The sequence below is a fragment of the Lemur catta genome, chromosome 26 (genome assembly GCF_020740605.2).
Source record: "Lemur catta isolate mLemCat1 chromosome 26, mLemCat1.pri, whole genome shotgun sequence".
NCBI classification, from domain to species: Eukaryota; Metazoa; Chordata; class Mammalia; order Primates; family Lemuridae; genus Lemur; species Lemur catta.
In genome coordinates, this window is record NC_059153.1 from 7,407,935 (window position 1) to 7,427,420 (window position 19,486).

Sequence of the window (19,486 nt, forward strand, 5' to 3'; positions counted from 1 at the left end):
TCACAGGCGTGAGCCACCGCGCCCGTTCTGAACTGATTTTTATCTCCCCAGCCCCCCACTCAGCTGGAACTGACGGTGTGTGACCAACTGCAGCAGCCAGGGAACAATGGCTCCGAGGAGAGAGAGTCACAACGTCCAGCGGTCAGTGTCCTTTGGTTTCCTCAGGGAACACGGGAGGCCAAGGACACTTAGCTTTGCCAGGTGACGTGAGAGCCGGTCACTGTCAGGGGACCCACCCGAGAGTCCCGCGCAGGCTGCCGTGTTGGGGGAGGGTTGGGACCTGGCCAAGCCCAGAGGGCCCTCGTGGGGGCGGCACATGCTGGGCAAGGGTGAACCTGTGTATAGGCTGGGGGCGACCTGGGAACAGTGTCCCTCTCCAAAAGCCACCGTCACAGGCCGGGCCGTCACCCGGCAACACCGGGATGGCATCTGACACTTCGTTCGCTTGTGCGTCGGGGCGTCGTGAGCACTGTCGGTGGCGTCCTTTACCGCCCCGAATGGACTCAGTGTGCTGCCGGCGGTCCCTCTGGCTCTTGTTCCCACCCAGGTAGGTGACACCAGCCGCACCCGGGACTGCTGAGCGCCGGGTTCACCAGAACAACTGAAGAAGAGTTGTTTTTACAAAGAAGACCCTACGAAAATTGCAAATTCCCTTTTGCATAGTCTCACATTAAGAAGAGGTCACCGGTCGGCCACGGTTTCTCAAAAACCGCGGGGGGCCCGCGGCCGTCTTTATTTAGACCCGATTTCTCAAATCTGTCCCTCGGTCGCACTTGCGAGGCTGCGGGGTTTTCCGCGCCTCTCAGCACCGTTTCTCATGTTGACACAGAGGTTTGGCCGTGGGCAGCTGTCACCGCCGGGCTGCGGGGTCATAAAGAGACCCCCGAGCACACGCGGCCCGGCCAGCAACCAGCTGCCGTCTGTTCCTACGCTAGAAAGATCCGGTTCAGAGAGAACCGGGGCGACACTCCCTGCCGAAGCCATTGATCGCTGATCAGAGAGTCCCTGCCAGCAGTCAGGCACCCTGGCTGGCCTTTCCTCAACAGACATTTTTGTTTGTTTATTTTTATGTAAACTGCCTCAGAGAAACTTTTGTTTGCAGATTCCTGGAACTCCAGCCCAGCCGGCCATCCGAGTCCTCCGTCCGCTCACAAGGCTGTGCTGGAAACTAACCTGTCACGGTGGGACTGAGCCCGAGGGAGGTGCCACAAAGTGAAACTGGCTTCTGGATCTGCCGGGTGAGAGTGAAAGTAAAGGTCACTTTTTGGTAAGCCGCTCTGAGTCTCAGTAAAAGCGGAACCCGGTGCGGGGGAAGAGCGTGGGACTTGAAGGTCAGGGGGAAAATTTGGTGGCTACGGTGACTCCTGTGGCTTGTGAATGGACTCCACGCTGTGTCACCGGACGCTTCGATGAGTCTGGATGGGGAGGGGCAAGAAAGCAGGTTCTGAGGTGTGAGGAAAGTTCAGGAAGCTTGATGATCAGACGTGCCGTGAGAGGACACAGCAGGGTGGCCGTGCCCAGGCTTTAGTTAGTGCCTGGAGGGACCCAGCAGGGTTGGCCACGAAACCACAGGCGCTCCGTGCAGGACGGCCGGGCTCCTGCGGCTCGCGGTGGAACATCTGGTTACGGGGCATCGTTTTGTGTCTCATGTGTTTAAAATTAGTTTCTAAGAATTATGTTGTGTGCCTTTAAGTCAAACAAACTCCCCAAAATAAAAGACAATAGTTATTCTTTTTTTTTTTTTTTTTGACAGAGTCTCACTCTATTGACCGGGCTAGAGTGCCGTGGCATCAGCCTCGCTCACAGCAACCTCAAACTACTGGGCTCAAGCGATCCTCCTGCCTCAGCCTCCTAAGTAGCTCGGATTACAGGCATGCGCCACCATGCCCAGATAATTTTCTTGTATATATTTTAGTTGTTTGGCTAATTTCTTTCTATTTTTAGTAGAGACAGGGTCTCGCTCTTGCTCAGGCTGGTCTCGAACTCCTGACCTCAAGCGATCCTCCCACCTCAGCCTCCCGAGTAGCTGGGACTACAGGCATGCGCCACCATGCCCGGCTCATTTTCTTTTCTATGTAGTTTTAGCTGTCCATATAATTTCTTTCTATTTTTATTAGAGACGGTGTCCGGCTCTTGCTCAGGCTGGTCTCGAACTCCTGACCTCGAGTGATCCTCCTGCCTCAGCCTCTCAGAGTACTAGGATTGTAGGCGTGAGCCACCACGCCTGGCCTCTCTGAGGTTTTTATCAAAGACATTTCCATTGAGGTAAAAACCTGGCCAATTTCCAGTCTCCAGACATACAAATCTCATGCTGGGAGACAATACCAATCCTTCCCAGACAAATGATAAATTGGTTCTTGGGAAAATTCTAATCTGGTCTTTTTTCCAGTGGTATCTCCCAAATACTTCTTAGCATGTGGTTGCAGCTTTAGAAGTGATTGTTGCTTTGAATCCAAGAGCTTATGTAAGCATAAAGTATTAAAAAAAGACATATATGAAGATGGACTCTAGGGATCTTCTTGGGCCTTGTGTCCCAGCCAGGCCTCAGAGAATGGAAAGTCCATTGCATGGATGTTGTTTGCATGGGAGAGGTTTTTCCAGAAGGTGTTTTAGAGAGTGTGGCTGAAGGCACAAGTTTTCCCAAAGTCCCTTGTCTTAAATCTCTGTGGATTTATCAATCCAATAAAAGTTCATTTTGTTTAATATGTTACATATAAACACATGGTTGAGAAGCTACTTTCTTAGTGTGGAAAGAGAAGAAACTTAATTAAGCTGTTGGACAGAAACCCAGGGTGGCTTTGATGTTCTTGTAAGGCTGGTGGCAGGCACCCTCCCCTCCCCAGTGGAAAAAGAAGAGGCCCACCAGACCCAGCAGGAACGATGCCTGCCACCAGCCTTACTCAGGGATGCCTGTCTTTATGAGAAAGCGGCAGACAGCGTTAACTTCCCTGCAAGGTGGACAGTAACTGTGTCCATGGTCCTTTATTCTGCATTTTCAGAATAGCTTACTTTTGGGCAGGTAAGAAGGGGGTTAAAAATAAAGAGGCCAAAAGAATTGTAAAAATGCTGATGATATCACAAAAGAGATCATTTTAGTTTTCGCTTACCGCTTGCGTAGTCCAACAAAAACATCTGCCTGTCACCCCATAAATGTCCCTGCACTTCTCTTCCCTTTATGAGCAAAATAATGGAGCTTTACGGGACTTTTAATAGCCAGCAGCTGTCTGGCTGCTCAGTGCTGCATCTGGGAGGCAGCGTGCTGTTCACACGGAGGGAAAAAAGACAAAACTATTGTTTGGTTTTCTTAAAGGACGCCAGTGGTTTACATAAAGACATTTGAATGGTTTGAATAGGAGGAAAGACACAGGAGCTCCTTATGTGCCCGTGAGAACCGGTATATTGTTAGCAGAAGGCAAGGAGGGAGTGATGTCATTCGCCTGTGTTTAAGAGCAGGTGACCGACTGCCATTGGGAGCGACTTTCATGCCAGGCGACACGGGCACTTCATGAGAACCTGGGTTCATCCTACTCTTCTGAGATGACCTCTACTTCAGGCTAAAATGAATCATAATAGTTTTCCTTCTCATGCCTGTAATCCTGGCACTCTGGGAGGCCGAGGTGGGAGGATCGCTCGAGGTCAGGAGTTCGAGACCAGCCTGAGCAAGAGCGAGACCCCGTCTCTACTAAAAATAGAAAGAAATTAGCTGGACAACTAAAAATATATATAGAAAAAATGAGCTGGGCATGGTGGCACATGCCTGTAGTCCCAGCTACTCGGGAGGCTGAGGCAGGAGGATTGCTTGAGCCCAGGAGTCTGAGGTTGCTGTGAGCTAGGCTGACGCCACGGCACTCACTCTAGCCTGGGCAACAGAGTGAGACTCTGTCTCAAAAAAAAAAAAAAAAAGTTTTACTTCCAAGGTTATAATTGTAATTTTCTGCATGCACGATCATTTTTTTTTTTAAATATACTTCTTAAAAGAATTGTTTGGACAGGGAAACATCTGCTGTCGAGAAATTAAAATGAAGAACTAGGATCATTATAAGAGTACTTCAAACAAAAAAAAAAAAAACGATGACCCCAGGATCATAACAGGTGGAATGGGGCTGCCTTTAAAATGATATGCTTCCAGGCTATGTGAAAGTGAAACATAAAAACTACAAAATACTGTATTTATGTTGATAATCCCCCACGCTGAGAATCAAAGTTGTTTCCTCCACTCCTTGACTTTTCTTATGAAAGCTTGCTTGGGATGACAACCATAATATCAATATATTAATATAATGTGTCAGGAGATGGCAAGTGCTACCCTTGCCGAATCTACAATGTTGCAATTACTGTAAAAAGGTGACTCAGGTGCTCGCCGCTCTGCTCCTGCCATTTCCTCTCATCTGCCCCCTCTCTGCCTTCTCCCCCAGGTCCCCTGAGACCAAGACGCGACGGCAGCTCATCCCTCAGCCCCGCATCCTTCCTTCCGAGCCCCGGATCACGCAGACCTTACAGGTAACTTGAAAGGCATCTTCTGGGCATTTTAGATTACTATCAAAGGCCCCAACTCTCTCTCTCTCCCTTAGAAATACGGGTTTTTGACCACTAGAGAAAAAAGTATGTTACCTACTAAATTCTGTACAATCTTCATCATTAGTAGATACAGAGAATCGGAACATTAATAAGCATCGCCGGGAAGAGGGGGCTGTAAGGTGGGATGCAGGAGCCCGTACAAGTCCCTACGATCCTCTGCACGGAGGGAAGTGGCCGTGGGAGTCCGAGCTTGGGGCGAGGTGACCCCGGCCCCTGGGGAAGCAGGGGTCTCCCCTCGCCCCTCCCTCCCTCCTCTCCCTTTCTTCCTCCTTCCCTTCATTTTTCTCTTTCTTTCTTTTCTTCTCCCTTTCATTCTTTCTTTTTTGAACTATAACATGTAGTCAAACATGTTTTTCTGCTACCAAAGGAGCATGGGGCATCTTCTGTCCTAGAAATTGTTCAACATCATCTATTTTCTATGTTTCCATGATGCTGATGGTATCCTGGAAGTTTTTGATAGAATCAGTTAGTCCTCAGACTGTTCCTGTGAGGCAAATTTGAGTTTTACTGAAGTTTTATAAAAATGTCCACGAGATGGGTCGAGGCCTGTTGCAGACCCACGACGCCCAGGGCTGCCTCGCCGTGTGCTGGCTCTTCCCTCGGGGTGGAGGGAACCGCGTTGAGCCGGGGAGACCCGCAAACACACCGCGCAGAGTCGTGAAGAGCGGCACACGGAGAAATGCTGAGTCGTACACAATTAAAGGCTAAAATGCTTGTTAAAATACTGAATGGAACCGGCTGAGGGGAAAGGGAGAAATCAATATGTCTGTATTTATCCAAGCCCTATTCTTCCACATTGCCAGTCGGTTTCAGACACCATTGCTACGCTAGCCTGTTAGTGACCCCATCCCCAAATCGTAATGGCCTCTCTCGTCCAACCATGATTTTCATATCGGAAATACGCGTGGGTCTCTTTTAATGAAACGATTCTCACAGAGAACCCGAGCAGATGCCCCAGACAGGGTCTGGGAGTCCTAGTTTAAGAAACATTGATGTGTTAATAGAAACCTAATTATTACTTCTTTACATTATCTTTCGCCCAAAAGATGTTGCACGACAGAAGTTCTGTCTTTCTAAACAGAGACGCTGGCCTGTGGACGGCACTCCCGGCCGCTCAGTCCTCACTCGGGATGCCCACCGGACGTCCTTCTTCTGTGCCACAGGCCCGGGGCAGAGGCCGAGGTGGACGGGTCACTGGTCTTTTTTTTTGAGACAGAGTCTCGCTTTGTCACCTGGGCTAGAGTGCCGTGGCGTCAGCCTCGCTCACAGCAACCTCAGACTCCTGGGCTCAAGCGATCCTCCTGCCTCAGCCTCCCCAGTAGCTGGGACTACAGGCATGCACCACCATGCCCGGCTAATTTTTCTATATATATTTGTAGCTGTCCATATAATTTCTTTCTATTTTTAGTAGAGACGGGGGTCTCGCTCTTGCTCAGGCTGGTCTCGAACTCCTGACCTTGAGCGATCCTCCCGCCTCAGCCTCCCAGAGTGCTGGGATGACAGGCGTGAGCCACCGTGCCTGGCCTCGGTCACTGGTCTTGACGCCAGCACTCGACTCTCCTGCCACCACACCTCTGTGCACACTCTGCCTTCAGTCTGGAATACTCTCCCCTTCTCTTATTCCATCTTTCTCCTCATTTTCCCTTTGCCAGAAATTGGGTCCAACAGCTTCTTCTTGCACCCTGTCCTAACCTCTAGCAATCTACTTTCCTCGGATTTCTCAGAGCAGTTTATCTGTGTCTCCCTTATGTGGCAAAACATCCCACTGTATATTGTACTTAGCTGTGTGCATGGCCTTGCGCTTCTAAACTGCAAACAGCTACAGCGTAGGATCCGCATCTGATTCTTCTCCTGCAAGCATGTAGCACGGTATCGTGCACATAAAAGGTGCCAAATAAGAAATCAAAGACATAACTCTGGGGCCCAACAAGTAGAGTGAAGCTTGAGCAAAACCTTGAAAGATTGGAAGAATGTGGAAAGCGGCTGAGGAAGGAATTTTTTCATAAGGAACTTAGTCAACTTCTTGCTCTATATCTGAGCTAAGGATTAAACAAATCAGGAGGAAAGATACAGCTACTTCTTCACCTTATTCCTAAAACAGAGTTGTTTCCTAGGAGAAAATTTGTGCCATTAAAGAGAAATCAAACTAAGTATCAAGGTTTGTCAATGGAAATTTGCCAAAGACTTTATAAATCAAATAACCTTCATTATCTACCATGATTCTTGTCCCTCACTGTCACCTCATCTGTTTCTGTCTTTTCTGCAAGGCTCCACCTGATAGGTGCTCGTCCACTCTAATAAACTCACCATCTTTGTCAGAAAACAGAGGAGCTCTCATTAGAATATCACTATGAGAGGCTTATAACTTCTAAACAAAGTGTTGTTATTACCTTTCAGAGTCTTCATATGGGGTGGTGAACACCACCAGTTTCTCATCTTTGTTCATGAGCTGTCCGCACGGAATCTAAAAGAAAAAAAAAAAATGAAGGACGTGAGGCTCAGACGTGTCTCAAATGAAGTTTACTATGTCAGTCACTGAACGAAAAAACACCTGTTAAATTAATGCATTTTTTTTTTCATCAAAAGCCATGTTTTTATTCTCATGTCTTGTTTTCAGCCCGGCCAGATGCGAGAAGACAGACCACGAGCTCACCTTCTGCCGGGTCCTAATCAAAGGTAAAACACTGGGTGTAAACACAGGCTCGGGGCTTTCAGTTAAGGAAGATGCTCATGACAGGTAGAAATTGTCCAGGAGCAAATGAGAGAAAGCCAGACATTCCAACACAGGGAGTGGAAAAGTTGTCCAAGTTGTCAGATGGATGTGTTTGTAGTTTAATTAACTGCAGGACAGAAATGAGTTCTCCAGAAATGACCCAGGACACCAACAGCCTTCTTTGTGGAAGGCCGTTCACACCAGCTTTTTCTCCAGTAGGAATGAATGATTATTTCCATGATTTTCAGAATAACAAGGGCTCTGGTGATGCGATCATTATAAGAGGAGGAGGAAAAAGTGTGCTTAAGACACAGAATTTTTTCATTTCCCATTTTTTCTATTTGATATAATTTGCAACCTAAGCACTGAACTGTGGACAAACATTACCAAGACAGCACAGCACCTCATGGGACTTCCAGTAGAATCTTGAGGTTGAAGAATTTGAAGATTTGTGTAGGTTTTAAAAGCCAATTCATGCAGGCAATTAACACATTTTAAATGCATCTGGAAACCACTCATTGCTGTGATCCCATTAGAAAATTTAGGGAGTTAGGCTTATGGGAAACATGAAGCCGGCTTGTCTGAGTTTTATGTTTCTGTTTCATTGTAACAGCATCCAAAAAAAAAAAAAAAGAAAGAAAGAAAGAAAGAAGAAAACAACATTTGTTAAAATACTCCAGGAAGGATTCATTTCAGCTATTGGCAAGCTGTCTGTATATAGTGTGGGAGGGTGGCTTTTTTTGTTTTGTTTTCAGCTTGTGACAGCTGTTTGAAAGTCATCTGTTACCACCATGGTCGCCAGTTACGAGATGAAAGCCAGTGTCTGTCAGGACTGTTGTAGGAGGTGGACCACCAACTAGAACAGCTATCTTTTATTAATAACTATGCAGGATTGCAAGACCGCCCAGCCCTTACGTGGCACTCGGGAGGTGGTACACAACTTCACAAATTCGTTGAACAGGAAGGCAAGTGACATGCTGCCTGACAGAGTGACTTCTATTTCTGAAAGATGAAGTTTTAAAAATTGAATTAATAAATGAAATGAAATAAATTTGTAGGAAGGGTTTTTAAATGTCCTCAATTGCTTTATTATTCCTAAAATTACTTTTACAAATGCTAAATTTCCCAGCATATCTGAAAGTATACATGGATCCTAGTGCATCAGGGAATCATAGAATTTAACACTTTAGAGAACACTCCAGGAATCATAACACCATCATTTTACCATAAAGGAGATGTAAGTCCTGAGAGGACAAATGACTGGGCCAATGAACGGCTGAGCTAGGATTAGACACCAAGCCATCTGACTCCTAGTCCATGACTTTCTATGATTGTTCCATAATTAAACATCATACAGATGAAGTTTTAAGTTTGAGGTAAAATGCGATCTATTTTTATACTAATATATTTTAAAGTAATATACAAAACTTTTACATTACAAATACACCTTATGAAAATATATTTCTTAAGCAGTACCATTGCTTTATTTGAACTCTGGTGGTAAACCCTCCAAAAATGCCATGTGGAAAGAGAAATCTCCAGACTTAAAATTTTATAGTTTAAGATGCACAAATAATACCTCCAAGGCACTGGAAACAGACAAGACAGGTACTGCCTCAAAGGTATTAATTATTGTACTAAACATTGTATTTCCTTCCTAATTGCCTTTCCTGGGCTGGAGTTTTACATTTGTTATTATTCTGTCAGGGAGTAACAGTATCAACTGGTGATAATTGGAAAAGCCAACATCTCAGGCATAATGATAATCTCCAATTGATCTATTTTCACCAGAATTCTTTCCATTTCTACTGACAGAAGTGTTTTTCTAACCAAACAGTGACAAAGGACAATATTGGACAAAAGATACTCTGCAATGAAAGGGCTTCTCTTTCAAGTGGAAGCAAATAAATAAAATCAAGCCCACTCTGAGGACACAGGCCTTGTCAATATCATTGCCTCATTTCTTTCAGAGGAAATAAACAACAGAAGGCCAGGATTGAGAAAACATTTGGGTGTGTCTCTAACTTTATCTCCACTAATTATGAGTCAGGGTGGCATCAAACCGTAATATAAAGAATTCTGCTGCAGTTTTCTCTCCTAATTTTCCACTGAGCAGAAGCCCAGAATCAGCCTAGATGCGGGGGTGGGGATGGGGTTGTGTGTCATGCATGTCCTGAATTTTTGCTGGCTGGTGTGGAGACCTGGGAACGGGACCCCTGCTTAGACAAACCAGGACACACCGTGGTCTGGACGCCTTATTCTAGTAGCACACGGCAGTTACCTCTGATTGTGGTTCCTTAATTTCTTTTTTTTTTTTTTGACAGAGTCTCACTTTGTTGCCTGGGCTAGAGTGCAGTGGCATCAGCCTCGCTCACAGCAACCTCAAACTCCTGGGCTCAAGCGATCCTCCTGCCTCAGCCTCCTGAGGAGCTGGGACTACAGGCATGCACCACTATGCCTGGCTAATTTTCTCTCTATATATATTTTTAGTTGGCCTCATAATTTCTTTCTATTTTTAGTAGAGATGGGGTCTCACTCTTGCTCAAGCTGGTTTCGAACTCCTGACCTTGAGCGATCCTCCCACCTTGGCCTCCCAGAGTGCTAGGATTACAGGTGTGAGCCATCGTAAGTCACTCTTTATACCTAAAATAACCAGTGTGTATGTTCAAGAAGCTTTATCCCTAGATCAGTCATTGTATCTCCAAAAATATTAAAAAAGAAAATAATCAATAGGACTCCACTTAGACTAGAAACAGGAACAATGAAGCATATCAGGTGACTATAAGACTAATCTAAACTTACATGTGCGAGGCTAAGATACCATTAAAATATTTTAGATAATTTCTGTGCAAAATTAGCCAAATGTTCAAGGTTTTTGAGAATATGATAATGTCATTAAAAAAAAACATATGTTGTAAGTTTTCATTCATTTATTTCCTCTAGAAAATATCCCTTTATGCCAAAAAGGTACTTAAGGAGTTTGATGGCAGTGTGGAAAAATTGGAGAAGAGGAAAATCAGACACCACGCTCATTTACAGGAAAGGCTCAAGGGCAATTGAGAATGAGAAGGAGATTTTTGGCTACACATTTGGCTAAACCAAAAGAAAGAAATACCCAAAAGAGCTATAGGTTTTTTTTTCCATTTCATATTTCTGAGAAAGGTGTCAAATCAGGGACTTTTATCACCTATTTCCTTCTAAGAAGTCCTTTTGTTTTATAGCAATAAAGCTTTTTCTCCACCACAGATTCTCTGTAGCTCAATCACATCAGGGCACCCGCATTTCTTCTATATGCAAAACTGACATTTGGGCACCGAAACTGGAAAAGTTCTTGAACTAGGAGTCAGGAGACCAAGGCTCTGTCTGTCACCAGGGCTATCACTAAATTCGCTTGTCCCTGAATAAGATGTTTATCACCATCTCTGAAATGGGAACAGATTGGGCATTATCATGGCTAAGAGTCCTTCCAATCCTACATGCTGTGAAAATTGGTCATTTTAGGATTATTGTAATATCGCTCTTGATGCGTGGGTCTTAGAGGCTCAGTGAAATAAATATTACCAACGAGCTATTGTTACCCTGTGCAGAAGATGTTGTTGCCCACAGAATAGTCCCTCATTCTGCAGCAAGACCAACATGTTCTTACTCTGGGTCTGTACTCAGCTCTATTTTGGGAAGTGTTCCTTATTGTGAGTTTCTACTGAAGAATTTTATTAAAGTTCCCCAAATTACAAACTAACTTTTTAAAACATGTCTATTAAAAGGATGATCAGATCCACAGTCAAAAGATGTGGATTCCAATCTATTCCAAGCTCTGTGACTTTGAGCTTAAACACTCTGAGCTTCAGTGTCCTCATCTGCAAAGTGAGGATGATACTTCCCTTCTTCAAAGAAAAAAATACAGCGATTTAGACAAGCAGCTGCATTTAAAAGCAACTTCCAGTTCAACTGCACTACAAGATCATTTTTCTAGTGCTGCCTGGCAAATAGCAAGCTCTAAACACAGGTGATGAAACTGAAATCTTGTTTAATCTTCAAAACTCACTGGAAACCCTGTAGATAAAGTGATTTTTATGGAACATGAATATTATTAGATACATTATTATTTATGAATGTTGGTTGTTCTGCTGAAAAAAATCACAAAATGTGGTATTAAGGATGTGCTTGTTTTATGGGAATATGCTTCAGGTGAAACTTGTTTAAAAAAAAAAAAGGGATCTTTTTCATTTCTTTTAGAGGTGAGCCAGCCTCGGCCATCCTTAGGCTTCTGCTGACTGTCTTCCGGAAGATCCTCACACACTTGAAAGGGTAGTAAAGGCCAACTTCAGCCAATTTATCAGAAATATTTATACACTAGATTTTGTTTCCAAGTAATAAATTTTATTTTACAATTATATATTAATTTTGAATGCATCTTAGCAAGTAAGGGCCAAATTAAGACCTAGTCTTGTACAAAAATAATTCAAACTTTACTGTTGGATTAGCTCTAATTATTTCATGAGAAAGTCAAAAGATGGCTGGGAATACAGGGCACCACAAAGAACTAAAAGAAAAGGTAAATGCCTTGTTATCTCACCTGCATTTCATCATTGCCTTGTAGATTCAGAGGATAAGGCGTGGACATCACAGCTATATCCTAGAATACCTTTCTTAGCTCCTGTACCATCTAGCCCAGCAGGTATCTGCATAATCCTTACACAATTTTTTCTACTCCTGTTACCAAAACACATCATGAGCCACTGCAAGGAAAGACTATAGTGTATTCTGACCTGCACCAAATTTTTAGCAACAGAAGTCATATCAGAAACTATTCCTTCAAAAAGTAATATATCATTATTATTAGTATCAAAGTCAATTAGTTGTGCTAAATCTGAATACCTAGGGCTACACAGACATCGGCTTGTAATATTAACATCCCGGTGATTATCCCAAGATTAAGGAACACAAAAGACTCTGCTGTCTCAATTCCTCAGATGAAAATAAATGACTGTTGAGGTACAATGAGGAGTAGTAACGACCGATCTCAGCTCTGTAATTCTAATTAATACTCTCTGCTGATAATGAAAAGTTGAGATGAGACTTGTCCCTCAGCACTGGATTTCAGATATAGAATCTACCCTTTGACTTTTACCTGCAAAATTCAAGATCCTCTCAAATTAATTCTATTTCAATGTTAATGTTTATGGTTATTTTATTTTTTTTTCTTGTTTTTAAACAAGCATCAGAAATTAGAAATTTTTAATTTCTAATCAAATTAGAAATTAATCTTATCGTTTTGACCCTTATCTAGGCAGGATTAAATTTGTCTACATTAAATACTTTAAAGTTAAGAATCTTTCTACTCATTTTTTCCAGTTAAATGATGTTACATATTTCTTTTCATTATAAATAAAATTTGATTGTCTTGATACTGTTTCTATATTTTGTTTCTCTCTACAAGAAAAAATTAAAAAGGATATACATTTTCCAGTTAAGCTGAACAAATGTTCTTATTTTAATATCTACAGTTGTTTTGCCTTTTGTAATTAAAAAAATGTAAGCTATCTTTCCAGAAGATTTTTGAACTTTGTAAGTAAAGAGTTTGTGAAAAATGGCAATGTATTCTGTAATATTGAAGAAAACAAGTGAATATGGCAACATACTGAAGAGTGGGCTGAATGTAGTAGCTAAGCACACACTCTGAGTCCCATCTGGCCATAACCTCGTCTTTATCTACATTTATTGACACCAAAAGGAAACATTTCAACATATTTGCAATTTAAGATATAACTTATGGCTGGGCGCAGTGGCTCACACCTGCAATCCTAACACTCTGGGAGGCCGAAGCAGGAGGATCGCTCGAGGTCAGGAGTTCGAGACCAGCAAGAGCGAGACCCCGTCTCTACTAAAAATAGAAAGAAATTATCTGGACAACTAAAAATATATAGAGAAAAAATTAGCCAGGCATGGTGGCACATGCCTGTAGTCCCAGCTACTCGGGAGGCTGAGGCAGGAGGATCGCTTGAGCCCAGGAGTTTGAGGTTGCTGTGAGCGAGGCTGACGCCACGGCACTCACTCCAGCCTGGGCAATAGAGTGAGACTCTGTCTCAAAAAAAAAAAAAAAAGGATATAACTTATGACTGTGAAAGGGGTCATTTACTTTCAAATGCATTTTATCAATTATGCTACTTAATACTACATTACAGATGATGCCCTTTCTTCTTGCAGAACACATGTCATGTTAGCAAAGGCAGAGGATGGTTAATTTTGATTACTTAACACAATAATCTATTAACTGTGTACTAACTGCCCCAGTGTGGCAGTTTCTCTGTTATCCAAGGTTTTCTACATTCTTAGATCAATCAAAGGATTCATTTGTTTGGACTGTGCGTTGCAACCACCAGAACAATTTTCTCCATATGGTGTTTTTATTTTAAAACCCTAGGGATATTTAATCTTGGCCATGTTTTCAAATAAAATTGATTTTTTACTCATGCTCTGCACAATTTCAGTAGAAAGACATTTTTTATCCTTGCTTTTTTCAAGAGTTGAGGACATGTGTGTGAAAAGTGAGTTTCTTTTGTTCTACAGCCTCATCGCTCAGGAAACAAATCTTTGAAAGAGCTAAATTGTCACAACTCCAAACAGATAGGAAAACAACTAACAGGTTTTCCTCTGAGAATTGTTTATTATCTAATCTTAATGAGAGATCGATGTTTAGAAATTAATAGTTAAAGAGCTAAAGAGTAAAGCATTATAAAGTAATTTTTGAAAACAGTTAAAGTGAGGCCTAAGGTTTTATCTTGGCAAGAAGTATTGAGCTGGCAAAAAACTGCGCAAGTGTCTTTGCCTCCCCTCTGCCCACCTCCTTCAGCCCCGTCCCCACCGCCTGGATAAAGAGACCCACAGGCCTGTTAAGGAATGAGAGACCTCTATTGACTAAGCTTTGATTGATTGATTGATTAAGTACCGGGGACTCTTGTCTTCCTCTTCCAACTGTTCCACAGGGCTCTTTGGCTGCTCTGTGTTTTAGGTTCCTTTAACAGCAGGAGCTGAGTTTAACGTTCAATTTCCCATGTTTAAAAATTATTATTTTTCTTCATTCATGCCTCATTAACTGCAGTAAAATTGGGAACTGGGGCAGTGGCTGCAAATATCCATGGGCAAGTCGTACCGGCAGCCGATGACGTATTAATTAGATGTACAGTTGGTGGAGAGAGAGCAAGTGGAGGGGAGACAGAGACACGGAGGGACAGAGAGAGACAGGGACAGGGACCGAGAGTGAAAGGAAGAGGAGAAAATCAGGAGGTATATTTTCTTTTATCTCCTGGACTTTAAAAATCTATTACAATTAAAAATTGTAAATTAAAAAAAGCCTCAAAATATTAAGAAGACCATCTCTGAAAATAGTCTGTTAACCATGATCTATTCCACCAATAGTGTCTTCCTGCCCCTATGGGGAGGCCCCACGCAGCGTCCACCCTGGGGACAGGTCTGGACACTCTGGGCATCTCTGGGACAGGACGGTGCCTGAGATCCCCGAGAGGGATGAAGTCATCAGGGCCCGAAACTGACTGTCGCCGTCCTAACGGGGCATCATCGCTGTGCCCCTTATCATCCAGCCTGCCTTTGTCTTCTGCTGGCTTTGACAACTCAGCTCCCTTGGAGGACGGTTTGACTGCTTACACTTAAATTCTTCCTCGGGAAGTTTATTTTCCAATCTCCTTTGGAAAATTTGACTATTTAAATAAAATAGTCCAGTAGCTTTACATTTAGAAATACATGCTTTACACTGTTTCACGGTCCCCATCCGCATGATTACGTGGTTACCACGAAGAATACAATGAAAATATCCCACAATAGACACACGGGGTGAATGCTCACCCCGCTTATCACTCCATCAAGATTATTAGGCACCACAGTATCCTGAGAGGGCAAGCATACTAAATACTCTCGAGTACTTATTGTTTACAGAATTTTTAGAAATAATAAAGCACATAGGATAAGATGCATACAGTCAAATGTCAAAAGCCTGGTTTCTCAGATGTCACAGAGAGCTAACCAGCAACAGTTCTAAAATAAATACTTTTAAAGGACACATCACAGGTTTTTACATTTACACCAACTTCTAGCTCCTTTCCCAGCTGCAACATATAAAACCCCATCTTAATTGCCAATAGGACTGAGTTCATAATCAATCACACCTGTCTTTTTAATACGGGCACTTTAGCCATTTGAAAAAGAAATCCAAGCTATGGCGAACTCTGGCAAGTGAGCAAAATGAAAGCAAAGGACGGAGGCATCGTGTTACTCACCGTGCTGTGCACCGCAAGTCCCTCTTGGGTCTAGGCGAGCGCACTACGAGGTCTCTGTCGGACGCAGACCTGTCTTTCTGACTCTGAATCAAACAGTAACTCAGTGGTTTGAGCATAAACACGTATTTTGAAAGGTTAATCCGCCCATACACAGGGAAACCCCTTTTTAAAGAAAATCACTCTGCTGCCAAGAGGCTATTAATATTCAGCGCTCAGATACGAACATGACTCAGATAAAAGACTCACAGCCTGTGTGAGAGACCACAGAGGATTCCCTGGGTCTCTGTGCTGCAATGGAAACACGAGAAAACAATCCCCGGCTTCAGGCTACTACAGGAAACCCACCTGCCCACTTAGTGGAAAAGTTATATGAGCTTCATAGGCCAAAACACACCAACATAAATTTAGAATTAGTCTAATTTACTGTAAGGACCTCAGAGGTCACGCACTCATTTCTAGGAATCTTCCTGTGTTTCGCCTTCCTATATCTTTCCCTGCGAGAGCTAGAGCCAGGTCACCATCTCAACAGGCCCCCTTGAAAGTCATTTAGAAATCAGCCCGTTACCTTTTAAACAGTTGCTGAGTGTTTTCTTGCTTAGAGGGGAAACTGTATTTATAGTCTCCGTGTTGCTTCACTAGCACCATAAAATCAGGGATTAGGTGTATTTTTCTTGTCATACTAGAAAACTGTCTGAAAATCTCCCCAAAGTAATAAATTCATACCAGTTCAGGAACGAAATGTTAGCTGACAAAGTGGCCGATAGTGATTGTTATTGGTTATTCACACCACTTGTTTATGTTGGAGCATTCCTTTTCCAGAGAGGCCTGGTGAGTAGCAGGCCAGCACATTGGTGACGTGGGGCAGACGGATGGCTACCGTGTGCTCTACCAGAGCTCTGATCACAGCAGAGGTGGCTACTTCAGAAAAGCAGACTGACACCGCTAGTTAGCCAACGATGGTCTGTCCTCTTCTGTGATTCCACTTCCACACAAACACACTCTGGGAAGTCAAGAAATCTCAAAGGGAACTTTAACATTGTGGTTTTTTTTTTATTACAAAATGTTATAAGCATCACTCCTGGGTGCTGAAGTCATGAGGGTTTGTGATATTTTTCTTTATGCTTTTCTGTATTTTCAAAAATTTTCAAGAGCAAAAATAGTCCATAACACAATGTAGCTTGCACATGCAATCAACTGAAAAAAAAAAAATCAAAACAGAACTTAGAAAATAAACAGTTGGTACTTACCCTGAGCTATTAAAGTTTGATAGGAAAATACAACATCCATTTGACATGAAAATATCAATCATTGTTTCAAGATCTTCTCAAGTATTTTCAATATGGCTCTTTAAAAGTCTTTTGAATTTACACAAAATGATATTTACCCTATTAGTTTCTTTCCGTTGAGAAAAATAATAGCTTAATGTTGCACAAGAATATGCCATTTTGTGTCATATCAAAAGAGCAAGGGGAAATTCATCAGCCAACAGCAAGAAGGTTGAAAGTTAAGCCATCCTTACAGGCTGAAATCTTTAGGCCTAAATAATAACTTCCTTTTCTGAAAGTACTTTTAATATTACGGAGTGCTATGCAAATGCACAGTGTGATCACCGTTATTAGAACTGACATGTTCCCAGAGTGTGCTGAGGGCCATCTCACCTCAAGCCACGCGTCTTTATTTGATGATCGCATTGAAAAGGTGCAGGGAAATCACAGAGGCGTATTTCAGAGTCTGCCTATCCAGGCAGTAAGGTTGTTTCCATTAAAAACTGTGGGATGGGGCTGGGCGCGGTGGCTCACGCCTGTAATCCCAGCACTCTGGGAGGCTGAGGTAGGAGGATCATTCAAGGTCAGAAGTTCGAGATCAGCCTGAGCAAGAGTGAGATACCATCTCTACTAAAAATAGAAATTATCTGGCCAACTAAAAAATATATAGAGAAAAAATTAGCCGAGCATGGTGGCGCATGCCTGTAGTCCCAGCTACTCGGGAGGCTGAGGCAGGAGGATCGCTTGAGCCCAGGAGTCTGAGGTTGCTGTGAGCGAGGCTGACGCCACGGCACTCTAGCCCGGGCGACAGAGTGAGACTCTGTCTCAGAAAACAAACAAACAAACAAACAGAAAACCTGTGGGATGGAAATAACCATGCCGGTCAGTGGGATGTGGACCAAGACGCCACTTCTGTTCACCGCGTAGAAATGGTGCTGGTGAAGGGGGAGAGTCTCTAAAACAGCGGGGCCGACCCTGTTATCGCTGCTTCCCACCATTCGGGGTGTAAAGGGGAGCAGGACCCTCTGGGCCACCGTGACCTGTGCCCCCGTCACCGGCTCATGGGACACTGGGCTGCTTCTTGCGTCCATCCAACCACTGAGCCTCAACTGTGTGCAGGAACCGGCCGCGGGCCGACTAAATGATTTAAACTGTTCTCCGAAGAGCGTTTTGTTTACAGATTTACCTTCAGGGAAGAATAAGGAAATGAGTTAGAAAAAAAGTTAGTAAAACTGGAAGACCAAGTGCCTGAAGTGATCGATCCGAAATTAATCTCACACGTCTGGGGGTGCGAGCGGCTGAAGGAAGGGGGGGAGGGAGAAAATGAAAGTGGTTTAGTAAGACAAGGCCGTTTTCAGTTGCATCTGGGAAAAAGAAAACAGTCACATTTAATGTTTCCTCTATTCCAGCCAGAGTGTTAAAGAGTCTGAGATAAGGAAGTTGCCAAGCTTCCTTGGGCCTGGGAAAGGGCAGGCCCGGCTTGTGTGTAGCGATGAGCTGGACACGTCGCTCAACGGTGAGTCCCCTTGGACCTTGGGGTGTCTCGCGAGTCGGCGACCGCAGGGCTGGGCCAGGTGACGGCCAGGAGCGTCCACACCTGCTTCCTGGAGCGATGCCAGGCACTCCCCTCTCTGCCACGGACTCGGGGTCCTTCCCGCTCAGCTCCCCGTACCCAGACTCCAAACCACGAGTGACAAATGGGGGCTGAGCGGAGGTAATGAACGTGCTTGTCACAGTCGGGGAATTTACTTTCAAAGCCTTTGCCCTCATAAAGTTTTCCTTAAAAGTGTGATAAGGCCAACCTGGCAATGTTTGTCCCGTTCAAGTAGTTTCCTCGGGGGGTGTTCCAACTAGATGCCGTCTGTGAGGTGACAGCTTTCTGTGGCTTGGTGACATTCGACAGCCCTGCAGAGTCACTGAGGAGGGAGGCCCTGGCCTCTTGCTAGACTTTGCTCCACACTGTTTTGCTGAGAGTCAAACTGGGGAGCACATTCCCATTACAGCCTCAGAGCCTCACCTGTGATATTACTGCAAGGACAGAGATGGCTGTGCCAGGGCTGGATTTCAAACTGGAAGGGCGATACTTTGGGCATTTGCTCTACTGTTTCCTAGCCCAGTGTGTTAGGAGAAAACCTCGGTGTTCACTTGGGCCTTTCACTGTCATAAAAAAGAATGGCGTTCTTTTTCCTCTCAGATTCAAACTCCCATGACAATTAGAAGTCTGTCTAGCTGATTTCAGTATTTGATGGCTATTATTTTAGAAAAATGGGCAGTTAATGTATTTTTGATGGATTCTCCCCCTTTATTGTGTGTGTGCTTTTTATTTATTTTTTTTAAATTCTCGTATAGACAGCACATGATTTAAACCATGAAAATATCACAGTTCTGCTTTTTCCTAAGGACAGGAACCAAATTTTATTCTGGAAAATTCTGCCTAAAGGAGGATAAATCATACAAACAATTGGGTCAGGGGATGGGCATAAATCTGCTTTGCGAAGAGGATGAAAGGATGGAGATGAAACGCGGATGTAGATTAAATCAGAAATGCAGCTGTTTGGGACCAAAGTCCAGTTATCACTGCAAGCCAGGCCCCGAAGATGTGTTGGTCTTTACAAGGCAAGTCCAGGTGTTGACAG

The 19,486-nt window shown here is 43.7% G+C and overlaps 2 long non-coding RNA genes across 3 annotated transcripts; both read left to right on the plus strand.

The window, feature by feature from the left end:
- On the plus strand, positions 1–4,580 carry LOC123627674. Of its 2 annotated transcripts, none has more exons than XR_006731415.1 (3): positions 1–201; positions 1,103–1,267; positions 4,416–4,580. It is a non-coding gene; the product is annotated as an uncharacterized LOC123627674 (long non-coding RNA). The 2 variants fall into 2 exon arrangements; XR_006731416.1 differs by having other exon boundaries at positions 1–141.
- Positions 4,581–7,023: 2,443 nt separating this feature from the next.
- LOC123627675 lies at positions 7,024–8,416 on the plus strand. Its single transcript, XR_006731417.1, has 3 exons — positions 7,024–7,105; positions 7,205–7,254; positions 8,047–8,416. It is a non-coding gene; the product is annotated as an uncharacterized LOC123627675 (long non-coding RNA).
- The last annotated feature ends 11,070 nt before the right edge of the window (positions 8,417–19,486 follow it).